Below are 12,901 nucleotides of genomic sequence, written 5' to 3'. Positions count from 1 at the left end.
CTTTCTTTCTTTCTTTCTTTCTTTCTTTCTTTCTTTCTTTCTTTCTTTCTCTTTCTTTCTTTCTCTCTTTCTTTTTACAATTACCCAAAAAGGAGTCCCAGTTCTTCCAAGTTGTTCAACTCAAAATTCCCAAGTGCCTGCCCCTGCCCCAAACTGCTTCTAGACCAGACTTTCAAATAGAGTGCCAAGATCTTCTTGACCAAAGATAGGGTGGCAGGGATGAAGAACTTCTTAAGCAGAATCCTTGGCAGCTGATATCAGTGTTCAGAACACTCGGATTGGAAAAAGGACGATTCTGTTCTGATTTGGCATAGACTCCCTCCATGACCTTTCCCATGCCAAGCCTCAGTTTCTCCCATCTGTAGATGGAAGGCTTGGTTGTGAGTTGTGGTGATGTATGCTTGTAATCCCAGCTACTCGGGAGGCTGAGGTAGGAGAATTGCAAATCTGAGGCCAACCAAGGGAACTTATCAAGACCCTGTCTCAAAATAAGAACATTTGCTAAAAAAAGGACAAAGGATATATAGTTCAGTGGTAAGGCACTTATGTAGCATAAGTGAGGTCTGGATTCAGTCCTTAGCACTGCAAATGATAATAACCATCATAATCCTAGTAATAATTTTTAGAATAAAATTTTAAGCAGGAGCATTTGGTCCAGGTGATCTCCCCAGATTCAGCAGCTTGGAGGATTCGCTAAAGCAAAAGTTCTCCAATCCTAGCAACTCATGATTCAAAGCAGTGACCTCCTCTGTGCTCCGGCACTGGACTTGAAGGCTGGGCTTGTAATCAAATAAGGCTTGGTAGATTTGAGATAGCACTAGCATCAGCTCAGGGGGCCCTGCTTCCTTAATAGCCTAGAATACATTTGCCAGAGCTCAAATCAGGCAAGAAATGCTGCTTTAACATGATTAGAAGAGGGAAATACCAGAAAGATGGCATGAATAGCACCAAGGACAATCCTGGCAGTGCCAGCCACACAGAATAAGTCCAGCCCTACACCAGTGGCATCCAGGGCCAGTCTGCCATAGGAAATGGCAGGGCAAATTGAATGGCAAGCACACTGAATGACCTCAACACCTCACCCCTGCACATATCCAAATCCCTGTTCACCACAATGGAGGAAACTTCAGGAATAAACCCAACACCCACAATTTATTACATCTTTCTGTGCCTTGGGTAGATACTCTTCTAGGAGCTGTTTTGTTTCCAAGTCAGCTCTCTTTGCCAGCTCTCCCTCCCAGATAAGAATCACTCATTGGCAATTAGCTCTTGGAAGCTGGGTCCCTAAGCACGAATTTGCAATCTGTTGAATCAAGTGTACTAAATCCCAGGATGAGCAGAGTTTACCTTTCCTTACAGTAGAAAAAACATATCCTGTGCTGCTCTCCTGTTGACATTTGAATAGTGTAAGTCCTAATTACAGGAGCTCACCTACAGGATCTGGAGAAGAGCTAGGGCCTGGTGCTTTAGTCATGTAACATTTGCTAAATGTTAATCTAGCACCAGCTAGGTTGAGAGCTCAGGTTTCAGGGCACCAAAACAGCAAATTTAAATCCTTGTACCATCACTGCCATTGAGTGGTCTTGAGTGACTGTATAGAAACTGTTTCAATGTCTTCATCTGTCAAATTAGGACATCATAGTAATACTAAATCTTATGTTATAAAAATTAAACATTATTAAGCATTCTATATAGCACAAATGTTAATTATTAGTCTGAAAATACAAATGCCAGATTCCCATCTAGACTTCTGTTTCTAGCTAAGGTAGACTCACTCAACTTACTATTGAGAAGAACCTTGAAATTGATTGACTATTTAGGAGATGTCATTGTTTGTTTGTTTTGTCAGTCATGGGGCTTGAACTCAGGACTAGGGCACTGTGTCTGAACATTTTTGCTTAAAGCTAGCACTCTACCACTTTGAGCCACAGCTCTACTTCCAGTTTTCTGGTGATTAAAAGGAGATCAGAGTCTCACAGACTTTCTGATCCAGGCTGGCTTTGAACCTCAAGCCTCAGATCTCAGCCTCCTATGTATGTAGGATTACAGGTGTGAACCACCAGTGTCGGGCTTTTTTTATTTATTTATTTATTTATTTTTATTTTTATTTTATTTTTTGAATCCGGTCGTGGGGCCTGAACTCTGGGCCTGGGTGCTGTCCCTCAGCTCTTCAGCTCAAAGCTAGTGCTCTACCACTTGAGCCACAGCGCCACTTCCGGCTTTTTTTCTTTTTGCTTATGTGGTGCTGAGGAACCGAACCCAGGGCCTCATGCATGCAAGGCAAGCACTCTTCCTCTGAGCCACCTTCCCGGCCCCAGTGTTGGGCTTTAAGAGATTTCTTTGTAAGACAGTCATGCTGACTCAAGTCTATAATCCTAGCTACTCAAGAGGTAGAGATTAGAGGATCAAGATTAGCATGTCCATAAAAGTTCTTGAGACTGCATCTCTCTCAATAGTTGGGAGTAGTGGTACATTCCTGTTATCCTAGCTACAGAGGAAGCATAATGATTGGGCACAGTGACACATGACTGTCATCCCCAGTGATACTGGGCAACACAAGTAGAATTGCAATGCAAGCATAAAGCAAGACTCTACCTGGAAAATAATCAAGGCCAAAATGGGCTGGAAGCATCACTCAGCCTCTCTTATGCCTGCTTTACCAGAAAGAAGGCCTGATTTCAATCTCTAGTACTGAAAAAAAAAAAAAAGAACAAAATCTGTTTATAGACAATAAAGAGTCCAGGAGGCCAAGATGGTGGAGAAAAAAGAAATAATATTTTGTTTCAATCATTCCTTTAAAGTATTTCACAGTTTGTAGAAGGCAGTGGGGTAAGGGAATCAGAACTAGAACTCAGGGCTTACAAAAGGGAGAGGTCCAATTAAACACCACCAGCTTTTATCTTGTTTTCCTTTTTTCTGGTACTGGAGACCAAACCCAGGGCTTTGCCCACTGTAGATACATGCTCTATCACTGAGTTATATACACCAACCTTCCTCCAGATTTCAGTTAACTGGCCCAAAGGGCTACAATGACTAGACAGATACTGACTAGATTCAAGAAGACTGGAACAGAGTTTCTAATCAGATCCATCCCAGATTAGGTTAAAGTAGCCTTATTCCTTCTTTAGATGCCTGAGGGAGCAGTAAGTAAATTCTATCTGGAGTATATGCTCTCTCCACTGTTATCTAAGGGCTGATGTGGTGAATTTCTCAGTGGTAAGAGCATTTGCTGATATATACAATGCCCTCGATTCAATCCCCAGCACAACATCCCCCTTTAAAGTATCTGTCATTCAAGGAGATAAGACAAGATGACCAAAATCCAAGAGCAATAAAACAGTCTCTAGAAACAACCTCTCTGGAGAGCTAAATGATGGAAATATTAGGCTTAGGACTTAAAGGCTGAAATGTTTTAAAATAAACAGTTAACAGTAGGGAATCTTTTGATAGAAAACTGGAATCTATGAAAAAGAATTGTAGCTGGGCCGTGTACCGGTGGCTCACACCTGTAATCCTAGCTACCCAGGAAGCTGAGGATTACGGTTCAAAGCCAGCCTGGCAGGAAAGTCTGAGAGATTCTTTTCTCCAATAAACCACCAAAAAACCGGAAGTGGTGCTGTGGCTCAGTGGAGTGCTAGCTTTGAGCTGAAGAGCTGAGGGACAGAGCCTAGGCCCAGATTTCAAGCCTCACAACCGGGTATGTGGGCTGGAGGTGGGAGGAGAATTGTAGCTGGGCACTTGGTGGCTCACACCAATAATCCTAGCTACTCAGAAGGCTGAGATCTGAGGACTCTGGCTCAAAACCAGCCCATGCAGGAAAGTCCATGAGACTCTTACCTCAAATTAACCATCAGAAAACTGGAAGTGGTGTTGTGTCTCAAAGTGGGAGAGCACTAGCCTTGCAAAAGAGCTCAGGGACAGCACCTAAGCTCTGAGTTCAAGCCCCACAACTGTCAAAAAAGAAAAAGGCTAGAAAATAAAAAGAAATGTAGGGAAATTTGAGAATTAAAAAGAAGTGAGATTCTTAGACCCTCAGCTTCCCAGAACTTCTCTTGTCAGCTTTTAGTATGTTGTGAGGTAAGGTGAGATGAAGATTCCATTCCCTCCACCAGGCTTGCCCTGTCAGCTGCCCAGCCTAAGGCTGCAGAAAAGAAGAACTCCATCTTTGCCAAATGTCAGGTAGTGATAATATGGGTAGGGTGAGGGACAGGCAGACAATTTGAAAGAAGGAGATCTGAGAATCTCATCCCTCCTAAGGATTAAAGTAATCTCTTTAAAATGAAGCAAAATTTTTATGCAGCGTGAACCAAATCATCTATTCTCTGACTTTGGTCTCAGGTCTTTTCTTCTTTCAGTCCAGCCACCACTCCCCAAATACTTACTTCTCTGAGCCTCAGTTCCTCAACTATAAAATATAGCTATTAATCAACACTACATACTTTTAGGTATTCAGTGAGACCATGGATGTGAGCGACTGTGGGATGCTGCATCCCTTTAGTAGTTGCTGGGTAGAACCCTCAGCTGTAGGTTGGATCAGACAGTATAGAGTTTCCTGAGGAATCTACCATTTGTTGATGGCCTCTAAGGTCAACATGTGTTTGAAGAAAGCACATGTCTGTCTTCCTACTGGCTGGGTGTGGCAGCAAGGTGATTCTGGCATTTCCCAGGAGAACTGCCACCTCTTAATATGGAAGAGTCCTGGTACACTCAGCTCTGGATATAAGACCCTCTGATCTGCTTAGGCCAAGCTGAATCCAACCTATGTCCAGAGTAAAGGATCTGAGCCACCCTTCCCTGATACTAGCCTTTGTTTTCATTCACCTAAGTCATCAAGTTTTCTTCAATCCTACTCTGTGCAGGAAAATACTTCTACCTGGAAAACAGAGCAACTTCCCCATTTCCAAATCAGACACAAGCCACTTCTTAGATCTAAGACTTCAAAAGCCCCCATCTTTGTCAAATACGACAAAAGATGTGGTTAATGTTCATGAAATACTACTCTAAGCACTTTGTGTAGCTTAAGACATTCATTATCACTATATCTTATGAGGTTAGTCTTATGTTCCCTACCCTAAATACTCTGCTCTCGCCTACCTGCACTACCATCTGCTTGCTCTTCTCTTCATCCAGGACTCTTTACTGACATTGTTTCATAATACTAACGCAGCTCACAAGTATGGTCTCATCCTTTGAGGACCTACTACCAATGCTCTCATGTGATAAGGCAGAATCTGCAAATCCAAGTCATAAATCCCTAGACTCTAATTATATTACCCTTGATTTTGCAAGCATTTTCAGAATTCTGATGTCCAGTGATAGTTCTTAGAACCAGATAAACCTAGAAATTCCTAGAAAGGAATTCTAGTCTCCATTTTCAGGTTTTTGGACCCAGGTCCAACAGGAGAATCCTGGATTGATGGGATAGAGGCATGCCTGGAATCTAATAGAATACACCATTTGGAAAGAGCCTTAGGGCCCAGCTTATGTGAGGACTGGCCCCCGACTCTGGACATCAGAAACATCCAGAGCTCCTCTCTATCACATAGCCCACCCAGTCCAGAGCCTCCTCATTTGAAGGTCAAGAAAGTTAGTGCCATTCAGTGCTATGCCTCCCACGGTCTCATGTGGTCCTTTTGTTCCTGGCCCTGGATCTTGGATACATAGGTCTCTCTGAGCTTCAGTTTCTCCATTTTAGCAAGGATGAGCCAGACTAGATAATCCTGAAGCTTCTTCCACGTGGAGAGTTATCTAAAACCTAAGAGCTTCTTAAACCACCTACCTGCCTTGGAGGAGTACTGAGGATGATGTTGATGATGATGATGAGCACTTAAAGCTATTCACTCTCTTAAGTAGCCCAGGAAGGTTCTTCTCCTCCTGGAGGGAGGTGGAAGGCAGACAAGATTAGTGGATGGTGAGGTTCGCCATTAGGGACACTTGGGGACTGAGCAAAGAAACAACAACAACCCACGGCACCGGCACCGTGGGTTATTTACCCAGAGATAGAAGCAGGAGGCCACCCAAGATGACCCTAGGCTACGAAGCCCAGAATGTACCCACAGAATTGAGCCAGATGGGAGGCTGAGCTGCACCTCTTGCTGTGTGCCCACAGGACCACGGTGATCTCGTCCCTCACAGGCGGGAGCTTGAGGCGTACCCTGCGTGTGCAGGACGATGCCGCTTTCAAAGAAGAACATCCAGGGGGCCCAGGCGCCCAAGGGCCGCGCCCAGGGCCGGCTGCCGGGCCTCCCGTCGCCCGCGCTCTGCTGCGCCTGCGGTCTGTGCGTGCTGCTGGCGGGCGTGAACGTGACACTGGTGGGCGCCTTTGCCTCCTTCCTGCCGGGGCACAACGCACCACTGATCGTGGGGCCGACGCTGCTGGTGCTGGCGCTGGGCTTCTTCGCGGCCTGCTGCGTGTGTAGCGGCCGGGGCCCTGCGCCCCGCGCGCGCTCCTTGGCGACTGCTGGCCGGGATCCAGGCGCTGGGCGCGCCGGGCCCGTGGCGCTGGAGATGGAGAGCAGCGAGCGCACGGCGCAGGACACCACAGCCGTGCAGCTCAGCCCCGCCGCCTCGGCCGCGTCCTCCGGCCGCTCCAGCCCCGGCCCTAGCCTCTTCGCCCTGGACCCGCCGGCCCCCGCAGCCGTCTATGTGCCACGACCCGAAGCAAACCAGCTCAACCTACCCAGGGAGCGGGCCGCCTCCTAGCAGGCCAGGTCCCGGCCCAACTCACCTTTCTGGGTTCTCTCTGTCCAATAGCATCGAAGCAAAAATTCGAGCGAGGGAGGGAGAGAGAGGGTGAGGGCGGGAGAGAGAATTTGATAAGATCCAATGGCCTCATCTGCCCCATCTCCAGAGCTCTGGAGGGCTGAATGTGGTGATGGTGTGGGCCCACCCTCACCTCAAAGTAGAAAGCAGAGCCTTGGCTTCTTAAGCGGGGTCTCCGGGTTCAACAACTCACCCTCAGCCCTGCCTTGATGAAACCAGGAGCCCTTGGAGCCCGGCCCCTCCCCCGTGACATCCGGGCACTGTGGAGGTAGAAGCATCCACGGATAGAAGGGCTGACACTCAGGGAGGCAGGAGGAGAAGGAGAGGAGAAGGTCAAGCCCTATGTTGTCCCCTATGCTATGTAAAAGGCCTCCAACCCTCCTTCTGCCCCTATCCTCTCTCCCTTGTCTGTATCCCCAAATGACTTTTAGGATTAATTTGGGAGGAAGAATTCTGACTTCAGCCAGGATAGTTCCTAGGATAGAGCTGAGTGAACACACCCCGCCCTTTCTGTCTGACTAAAGGCAGGGGAGTTGAAGCTAGGGCCTCAGTAGTTGAGGGACTTCTTCAGCCCTGGAGACTGCGGTGTGATCTTCACTGCCAGCAACGCCCACACCGTGCCGTTCCTGCTGTGCCTCACTTCTTAATAAAGCATCTTTACACTCAGTCCTCTGTGGTGAGCAGTCCAGAAGGAGAAGCTGACTAGAGCCCCTGGCGGTGGGCTCAGCCTGTGGCCAAGGGCTTCAGCATTCTAGCACCAGTTCTTCATGAAGAGAAGAGCACCCCAGGGGCGTGGAGCGCATGGCTGGAGATAAGACTGTCTGAGACTGTACGTGCCTGGTAATGTCAGCCAGAACAGGTGTGTCAGCTGAGGGAGGCTGGATGAACGTAGGAGTGTGACTGTGGGTGCAATTGCCAGGCTTCTGTGAGAGACGAGGGATGGCAGTGTTTGGGTAACTGTCAACATCACACTTGTGAGTGGGAGTGGGAGGGGGTGGAAGTCTAGAGGCATGGCCACCCAACAGGGATGGCAAGGGGAGAAGAGTTCTGAGGCCAGTGTAAAACTCAGACCTTTCTGGACTTTGGGAATGTGGGCCCTGCCTGGGATCTCAGCCTGTGATCTGCCCAGGTGGGTGAGGGCTGCTGACAAGAAGAAATAAGGGGAAGGTTGGGGGAGGGGCTGGAGGAAGATCCAACGCTGAGCCAGCCCCTGCTCTCCCTGCAGCAATCCAAGCAAACAGTGATGGTGGCACACATTGGCCCACCACCCCTGGGGGGCATGATAGCCAACTCACCCAACCTGGCTTCATCAGCCTCCCTTCCTCTTTCCAAAAAGGCATCTGCAGCTCTTCTGCCATGGTCCAGGATGTGTGTGTGTGTGTGTGTGTGTGTGTGTGTGTGTGTGAAAATGGGTGTACAGAGCCACTTCCTGGGCTCATCCTCTCTCTTCTGGGTCATTGGCAGCCCCAGATGTCACCTGTTGCCTTGATCAAAGGTAAGAGAAGCCGAGAAGCCATTGCTGATGCTGCTTGCTTGCAATGTGGTCTGGACCACCCTCTCCCACCCACCTCCTCAGGAAGAGATGCCTCAGATTCAGTACTGAGTCCAGGCCCAAGCCCTCTCCCGCCTGCTGCTGGATTCTCAGAGTTATACTCCTGGACTCCTTCCTCATTTTTCCTCGCAAGATCTCCAGGTCTTCCTCTGGACCTAGCTCCTGGGGAAGAGTGAATGTCACATAAGGATTCAGGGAAGTCAGTGAACCACTGAATCAACAGATCAAAGGTCAGTGCTGTAAGGAGAATGGAGGCCAGAATAGAGTGGAAGAGGGAGACACTGAGTCTCTAGAGGAGGCACTTTCTGACTACCCCAGCTGCAGATCATTATTTATTTCCTCTGCATCCCCTCCTCCTCAGGCACATCAGGAAGGATACTCACCATCCACTCAACCCCAGCAGAGAACTTCCCCCAACCCCAATCTGTCTAGATCTGACACACCAAGGACTGGTCCCCTTGAAACACTAGGTGAGAGTTAAGGGACAAGTCCCTTGAGGGCAGTCTGACCCCGCTGTGTAGAGAGTGGGGCTGGCAGATGTGCTCTGCCCCTGTAGCCCTGCTAGCCTATCCATGGTAGGGCCCCTGAGGGGGACCACTGCAGAGGCTGTTTCATTGGAAGGTGAGGACATTGTTCTGGCAGCACAGGGGCATCAAGCTCCCTGGCCTTGGGAATTCGTTCAGGGCCTGGTGAGTCCTGCAGGGATGCTACAGTGGGATCTTCGGTTTAGGCTAAGTCTTACACATGCCTGCAGCATGGACCTCCTCAGAGGCCCAGTGCTTCAGCAGCAAACTTGGAGCTGGTCCTTATGAAAGAACAGGTATCCTCCAGGGCCTGGGAGCCCTGCCTCCTACAGGGAGCTACTGTTGGTTTGGGTAAGGGAATTCATTAAATGGTTCCAGAACTGGTGTCCCTTCTTTCTCTTCTCACTAGAGGAAATGAGAACTACTTCAAACCAGTTGTTACTAATTAACAGATAATTCCTGAACTCTGCTATGTGCCTGATACTGGGTATATAGTATGAATAAGCTGTGGTGGAGACCATATTCTACTTGAGAGAGACAGTAAAGAAGTAAGTAAACAAGATGAAAAGACATTAGTTAATGAACAGTTCCGTGCCAAACAACAACAACAACAAAACCCTCAAAAAGGTCTAATGGGGAATTGGATGGTAGGGGAGGTCTTTGCTGAGAGGTGACATTTAAGTTAAGCTCCAAATGACAAGAGTCGACCACGCAAAGGTCTAGAGAAACAACATTGCACACTTGGGAAATGACCACTACAAATGCCCCAAGGAAGCATGAACTTGGTCAAAACAAGAAAAAAAAATGGCTACAGAGATGGGGGTGGGGATGAAATTGAAGAGGTGAGGAGAAGGATACAATTCCCCTCATAGCAAGCTTAGTAAGCAGAGTGAGGAGTTGGGATTTTAGTTTCGGTAAAATGGGAGCCACTGGAGGGTTTTAAGCAAGGAAATGGCATGATCTGATTTATGATTGTAAAGATCGCTGTGCTTGCTGTGTGGAAAATAGAGTGTTGCGGGGCAAGGGAGCGGGTTAGGAGGTGGCTGCAGAGAGCTGTGCTGGGGGGCTGGGACTGGAATGGTCACTGTGGGCTAGACAGAACCATCATCCGTGTCAGAGACAAATGGGACAAGGTCACCCTGCTGGATTTCCTGGAGGCAGGAGAGAAAAGAATCTGGGAGAAGGGGAGAATTTTTACTTGAGCATTTGGTGGAAGATCCTGTTTGGGGGGGCTATTTGAGAGGTTGTTAAGCCCAAGAGAGCTATCTGGAAAGAACCAGAAAGAGGACCTTACTATAAGGTGTGTCTCATCTCAGGACTGAGACTCTAGGTTTCTGGTAACAGGGACTTACAGAGAGCCACCCTGGGTGTCGGGTGGCCCATGCCTATAATCTTAGCTATTCAGGAGGCTGAGATCTAAAGGACTGCAGCTCAAAGGCAGCCTGGGGAGAAAAATCCAGGAGACTGCATTTCTAATCAACCACCAACAAGCCAGACTGAAAGCATAGCTCAGATGATAGAGCACCAGCCATGAGCAAGCACGCTGAGTGAACATGAGTTCCCAAGTTCAAATCCTGTCCCAGAAAAAAATGGAAACATACAAAAACACATCCAAAACAACAAAGATGTCTGATGAGGTAGGAAGTAGGTCAATCCCTTGGTGAGGAAAGGTAGGTATCAGTGAGTCCGCCTTGAGGGCTAGGGTCCCCAAAGTAGATGGAGATGACTAGGTAAGTGGACCAATCCTGAGGAACTTTACACTACTAGCGATTTCCACCAGAGGGCACCCTGGGCACATGGCAAAGGATAGAGGTGGCTCAGCCCACATTAACGGCACAATTTTGCATTTTTCTCTTCTGAGGAATGGGAGGGGCAAGAGAACTAAGATGGTGAGGAAAGAAGAGGTCGTGTTGTGGTTTTAAGTCATTCTGATTTACTAAGTAAATCAATCACTTCTGGAACCTGCCATTACAGAGAAAACCTTCACTTGGATATAAACTTAGCCTTTAACAAGGTTACAGTCCTGAGTCTGGTCATAGACTGAACTTCGACCCTTCTGTTAAATTAAGCCCTCACCCTAGTCCGTATAGAGTCCTGACCTCAATAATAGATTGAACTTGATCCTGGTCACATTCTTTAGTCTTGATTCTACCTGGTGCATACACTGAACCTGTTGTCATGTTTTGTTTTGTTGTGTTGTGTTTTGTTATGGGTTTGTTGTTGTTGTTGTTGATTGTGTGGGGCTTGAACTCAGGACCTGGGTGCTGTCTCTGAGCTTTTTCACTTAGGTCTAGTGCTCTACCACTTTGAGTCATGGCTCTACTTCTGGTTTTCTGGTGGTTATTTGGAAACAAGAGTCTCTTGGACTTTCCTGCCTGGGATGGCTTTGAACCACAATCCTCAGATCTCAGCTTCTGAGTAGATAGGATTACAGGCATGAGCCACTGGCACCTGACTTTGAATCTGTTTTGTTTGGTTTGGTCTGTCGTGGAGCCTGAACTCTGGACCTGGGCATTGTCCTTCACTTCTTCAGCTCAAGGCTAGTGTTCTACCACTTGAGCCACAGCGCCACTTCTGGCTTTTTCTGCTTATGTGGTGCTGAGAAATCGAACCCAGGGCCTCATGCATGTAAGGCAAACACTCTATAACTGAGCCACCTTCCCAGCCCCTTAACCTCTGTCTATTATTTAACCCTGGCTTTTGACTAAGTATAGAACTCTGACCTGGACACAGACTGAATCTTGGTTGTGGAGACACATTAGCTCCTATTCTGGTCATAACCTGAGCTCTGACCCTGAGAACAAACATCCCTGACCCTTTTCCATACACTGAGTCTTGACTCTGTAATAACACAAACCTAGCCCTGGTTATAGTACCCTGAATGGAGTCTTAGCCTGAAATTCTAATAGCTGACAAAAACTGAACTTTTAACATGCCCACTTTGAACACCCTCATCAACTTCATAGCCTAGATAAGTCTCCTGTTAGGTCACACTTCATCCACAAAGAAAGTGACTCCTTAAACCACTTTTGCAGAGAACAGAAGGCTTATTAGGTCTTGGAATGATATAGAAATTCCTGGACTTTGTATCCCGGAGATACAGAAAAGGCCAGTTCTAAGCTATCCAGGATATAAGAGAGGAAGAGCAGCTATGTTTCTCCAGGTATCCCAGGAGCTCCAGAGGTGGAGTCTTTCCGTCTGCCTACTTGGGAATTCTGACTGAGAACTGATTCTATCTGAACCCCAGCTACCTTAGAACAGAACATTGGGCAAGTAAGTCCCTCCTGCCAGCTGGGCTTTGCTCTACTCCCTGTTCCCTTTTAGGAGAAATGTGAAGAGCAATGACTCTCCAGCCTATGACAGAAGCCCCATGTGTCCACCCTGTGCCCTGAGAGGAAGAGAAGCCCCTTTATGCTGACAGCTCACTGTGGCTGGTCAAGAAAAAGTGAATCTTGCCCAAAAGTAACCTGAGGTTGTCAGGGGCTGTGACACATGAACACAAGGCAACATGGGAAAATGCCCAAGGTCTGTATATTTGTGAGATCCATAGTGTCTCAACATGACACTAGCTGATTCAATATCTGACCTCCTAAGGGATCAGTCTGGGCGATCTGCCCCTTGGAGCCATGCTGGCCTCTGCCAGGTCCACTGGGCTCCTTGGCTCACCTAGGGAAGTACTGAGGGGGAGGGGATCCAGGCTGGAGCTAGGGCAGGGGGAGGGGATATGGCAAGAGTCAAAAAATGCTGACTCCGGAGACAATGAGCTCTCCGAGGCTGAGGCAACTCATTTGGTCCCGGCCACGCTTTATTAAATTCTCATAAACCTGTCAGGGGGGACAGGGCTCGCTTCAGTTTACCTCATTAGCCCGACACAATGACAGTGGGGGGGGCAAAAGAAGGGGGTAGCAAGGGGAGGCCGGTGCTCAGAGCTGAGAACCAAGCCAGCCGGGAAGATAATTGAATTAAGTGGCTTTTGTTAATGGTTTTTAAGACTCCGAAGTGTAAATAACATTTAGGGGCTTTCTTTTAATGGGGCTGGGGTTTTACAGACCCAGGGAGCTTA

This window comes from Dipodomys ordii, unplaced genomic scaffold, assembly GCF_000151885.1.
Source record: "Dipodomys ordii isolate 6190 unplaced genomic scaffold, Dord_2.0 Scaffold33, whole genome shotgun sequence".
NCBI classification, from domain to species: Eukaryota; Metazoa; Chordata; class Mammalia; order Rodentia; family Heteromyidae; genus Dipodomys; species Dipodomys ordii.
This window is presented reverse-complemented; position numbering follows the sequence as displayed.